The sequence below is a fragment of the Schistocerca serialis genome, unplaced genomic scaffold (assembly GCF_023864345.2).
Source record: "Schistocerca serialis cubense isolate TAMUIC-IGC-003099 unplaced genomic scaffold, iqSchSeri2.2 HiC_scaffold_1234, whole genome shotgun sequence".
Lineage (NCBI taxonomy): Eukaryota > Metazoa > Arthropoda > Insecta > Orthoptera > Acrididae > Schistocerca > Schistocerca serialis.
Window position 1 is genome coordinate 235,001 of NW_026047441.1, and position 5,000 is coordinate 240,000.

At 52.4% G+C, this 5,000-nt stretch overlaps 1 non-coding gene across 1 annotated transcript in view; it reads right to left on the reverse strand.

Annotated features, from left to right (window-relative positions):
- Positions 1–1,178, reverse strand: part of LOC126436293 (small subunit ribosomal RNA) — a 1,909-nt gene extending 731 nt beyond the window's left edge. The window contains exon 1 of the ribosomal RNA XR_007580568.1: positions 1–1,178. This exon is cut by the window's left edge and continues 731 nt beyond it. This is a non-coding gene — a ribosomal RNA (small subunit ribosomal RNA).
- Positions 1,179–5,000: the final 3,822 nt, after the last annotated feature.

Genomic DNA, 5,000 nt, shown 5'->3' on the forward strand with positions numbered 1-5,000 from the left:
AGGCTGCCCGCCGAGTCATCGGAGGAACTGCGGCGGATCGCTGGCTGGCATCGTTTATGGTTAGAACTAGGGCGGTATCTGATCGCCTTCGAACCTCTAACTTTCGTTCTTGATTAATGAAAACATACTTGGCAAATGCTTTCGCTTCTGTTCGTCTTGCGACGATCCAAGAATTTCACCTCTAACGTCGCAATACGAATGCCCCCGCCTGTCCCTATTAATCATTACCTCGGGTTCCGAAAACCAACAAAATAGAACCGAGGTCCTATTCCATTATTCCATGCACACAGTATTCAGGCGGGCTTGCCTGCTTTAAGCACTCTAATTTGTTCAAAGTAAACGTGCCGGCCCACCGAGACACTCAATAAAGAGCACCCTGGTAGGATTTCAACGGGGTCCGCCTCGGGACGCACGAGCACGCACGAGGCGGTCGCACGCCTTCGGCTCGCCCCACCGGCAGGACGTCCCACGATACATGCCAGTTAAACACCGACGGGCGGTGAACCAACAGCGTGGGACACAAATCCAACTACGAGCTTTTTAACCGCAACAACTTTAATATACGCTATTGGAGCTGGAATTACCGCGGCTGCTGGCACCAGACTTGCCCTCCAATAGATACTCGTTAAAGGATTTAAAGTGTACTCATTCCGATTACGGGGCCTCGGATGAGTCCCGTATCGTTATTTTTCGTCACTACCTCCCCGTGCCGGGAGTGGGTAATTTGCGCGCCTGCTGCCTTCCTTGGATGTGGTAGCCGTTTCTCAGGCTCCCTCTCCGGAATCGAACCCTGATTCCCCGTTACCCGTTACAACCATGGTAGGCGCAGAACCTACCATCGACAGTTGATAAGGCAGACATTTGAAAGATGCGTCGCCGGTACGAGGACCGTGCGATCAGCCCTAAGTTATTCAGAGTCACCAAGGCAAACGGACCGGACGAGCCGACCGATTGGTTTTGATCTAATAAAAGCGTCCCTTCCATCTCTGGTCGGGACTCTGTTTGCATGTATTAGCTCTAGAATTACCACAGTTATCCAAGTAACGTGGGTACGATCTAAGGAACCATAACTGATTTAATGAGCCATTCGCGGTTTCACCTTAATGCGGCTTGTACTGAGACATGCATGGCTTAATCTTTGAGACAAGCATATGACTACTGGCAGGATCAACCAGGGAGCTGCGTCAACTAGAGCTGAGCAGCCGGCCGCCCGGGAGTGTGTCCCGGGGGCCCGCGCGAACACGCAAGCGTCCGCTCAATTATTCTGCAAACAGGAGGAGGCTGAGCTCCCCTGCACAACACACCTCGAAACCCTCTCAGGTCCCGGCGGCGCGCAGCGCCGTCCTAAGTACTTGGTCGGGTTCGAGAGAGGCGCAATCGCCCGGAGTTAGGCGAGTAGACGCTTTAGGTGCGACCACCCGTGCTCCCAACTGAGCTTGCCGCTGCCGACAGAGGCCCGGGAGCGTGCTGTCGTGGCATTGCCGGCGGGAGACAACACGCGCCACCTACGGTGACCGGCAGCTCCAACGCCAGCGCCACAGAAGGACAAAAGCCCTACTTGGGTGCCGAAGCGAACTCTCCCAGCACAGCGCACGCGCCAACACGTCCGCACAGCTGCGATACAAACCACCTGCGAGAACCGCTGGGGCGACCGAGCAGCAGACGGCGTCGCGGCGCCGAGCGCCGGGCGGCGGCGCATCCTCAGCGCACAAAGTCCTCAATCGGACCAGCACACTGCAGATGGCCACCGCGCTTCGCACCGGGCCCGCGAGGACCTACTTTGGCCGCAAGGCGCCGCGAGCAGGGGGCGCCGGCGCGCAGCTGCGCCGCCTGCCGCGTCCGTCGGCCGGCGCGCCTGCCACCGGCCGCCCCCACCAGCCGGCTGTAGCGCGTGCGCCCACGCACCGCGCTGCCAGCACGCCGGGCGGCCCCCCCTCACCGGCCGGGGACGGTCCCACCCAGCCACCGCCGCGTATCGCCTCACACCCAGATCCCCTTTCACGTTCGTGGGCATGGTGGGTCCCCTTTCACGTTCGTGGGCATGGTGGGTATCCCTGAAACAACCGGTTAATAGCTCGACCGATCGTCGCCAACACTGATTCACCTCTAGCGAGAACAACCGCACCACAACGGGTTACCGGTTGTTCATTTGCGTAACATCACCAGCAAACGTACACGTCCATCGCCATTTGCAACGAGTATTGCATGCCTGTGTCAGGTGTCACAACACACTACGTCTGCCCACATAGACGCAACAACATGTGCACGCCTAGAGAACACGTGGAAGGTAGACCCCGTACGTATGCGGTGTCCATTGCGCGAACGACTGTCAGCCCGCCTCTGCAGCATGTCGCAGATGTGGAACGCGGTGCAACATGCTATCACGGTGTGTGAGAAGAGACGACTACGTCCGAATACACGCTCCACTACATCAACAGACTGCTCATGCTGATCGCCATCCAGGGCGTCCGTTCCTCCCACACGTCTGTATGGCGTACCACACTGCAATCCAGCTCTTATAGGGAGACGACACGTAGCTGCGTGCACAATATTTGGACTGTATGGTCCGCCGTTGCTAGGCGCTGTCGTCATACGGTCACATGGGCCACGATGTATCATTCAGTACATACGGAGCAATGTGCAGTACAGTTTGTGGGTTTTGCGTACATCGGCGGACAGGTGACAGGCCGTACCACAACGTAGGCTGAGTACGTCGGCATGCGAAGGGCATTGAACATGCAAACTTCTCACCGACCAGCTTGCGAAGGCAGGGGGGAAGGGGGGGGGGCATGTACGTCCTGCTGCTATCCACACTACAGTGTATAGCAGGAGCATGTGGAAAGTCAGCAACACCTGCAAGGTGTTTAACATGACGCGATACACAGGGGACCGGGCAGTGCGAGTAGCGAACTATATTGCGAGGGTTGCGGTTAGGCAACACTACACTACTTTAACGGGTTGCATAACAATTACAGAGCAGGTTCAGCGACAACGTGCGTCAGGTTAAGGCGCAATATAGTTTAGGTTACGGCGCACTTTAGGTTAGGTTAAGGCACATTATAGGTTAGGTTAAGGCACAACATGGGTTACGTTAAGGCACAACATGGGTTACGTTAAGGCACAACATGGGTTAGGTTAAGGCACAACATGGGTTAGGTTAAGGCACAACATGGGTTAGGTTAAGGCACAACATGGGTTAGGTTAAGGCACAACATGGGTTAGGTTAAGGCACAACATGGGTTAGGTTAAGGCACAACATGGGTTAGGTTAAGGCACAACATGGGTTAGGTTAAGGCACAACATGGGTTAGGTTAAGGCACAACATGGGTTAGGTTAAGGCACAACATGGGTTAGGTTAAGGCACAACATGGGTTAGGTTAAGGCACAACATGGGTTAGGTTAAGGCACAACATGGGTTAGGTTAAGGCACAACATGGGTTAGGTTAAGGCACAACATGGGTTAGGTTAAGGCACAACATGGGTTAGGTTAAGGCACAACATGGGTTAGGTTAAGGCACAACATGGGTTAGGTTAAGGCACAACATGGGTTAGGTTAAGGCACAACATGGGTTAGGTTAAGGCACAACATGGGTTAGGTTAAGGCACAACATGGGTTAGGTTAAGGCACAACATGGGTTAGGTTAAGGCACAACATGGGTTAGGTTAAGGCACAACATGGGTTAGGTTAAGGCACAACATGGGTTAGGTTAAGGCACAACATGGGTTAGGTTAAGGCACAACATGGGTTAGGTTAAGGCACAACATGGGTTAGGTTAAGGCACACCATGGGTTAGGTTAAGGCACACCATGGGTTAGGTTAAGGCACACCATGGGTTAGGTTAAGGCACACCATGGGTTAGGTTAAGGCACAACATGGGTTAGGTTAAGGCACAACATGGGTTAGGTTAAGGCACAACATGGGTTAGGTTAAGGCACAACGTAGGTTAGGTTAAGGCACAACGTGGGTTAGGTTAAGGCACAACGTGGGTTAGGTTAAGGCACAACGTGGGTTAGGTTAAGGCACAACGTGGGTTAGGTTAAGGCACAACGTGGGTTAGGTTAAGGCACAACATGGGTTAGGTTAAGGCACAACATGGGTTAGGTTAAGGCACACCATGGGTTAGGTTAAGGCACACCATGGGTTAGGTTAAGGCACAACATGGGTTAGGTTAAGGCACAACATGGGTTAGGTTAAGGCACAACATGGGTTAGGTTAAGGCACAACATGGGTTAGGTTAAGGCACAACATGGGTTAGGTTAAGGCACAACGTAGGTTAGGTTAAGGCACAACGTAGGTTAGGTTAAGGCACAACGTGGGTTAGGTTAAGGCACAACATGGGTTAGGTTAAGGCACAACATGGGTTAGGTTAAGGCACAACATGGGTTAGGTTAAGGCACAACATGGGTTAGGTTAAGGCACAACATGGGTTACGTTACGGCACAACATGGGTTACGTTACGGCACAACATGGGTTACGTTACGGCACAACATGGGTTACGTTACGGCACAACATGGGTTACGTTACGGCACAACATGGGTTACGTTACGGCACAACATGGGTTACGTTACGGCACAACATGGGTTACGTTACGGCACAAATTAGGTTAGGTTACGGCACAAATTAGGTTAGGTTAAGGCACAAATTAGGTTAGGTTAAGGCACAAATTAGGTTAGGTTAAGGCACAAATTAGGTTAGGTTAAGGCACAAATTAGGTTAGGTTAAGGCACAAATTAGGTTAGGTTAAGGCACAAATTAGGTTAGGTTAAGGCACAAATTAGGTTAGGTTAAGGCACAAATTAGGTTAGGTTAAGGCACAAATTAGGTTAGGTTAAGGCACGATATAGGTTAGGTTAAGGCACGATATAGGTTAGGTTAAGGCACGATATAGGTTAGGTTAAGGCACGATATAGGTTAGGTTAAGGCACGATATAGGTTAGGTTAAGGCACGATATAGGTTAGGTTAAGGCACGATATAGGTTAGGTTAAGGCACGATATAGG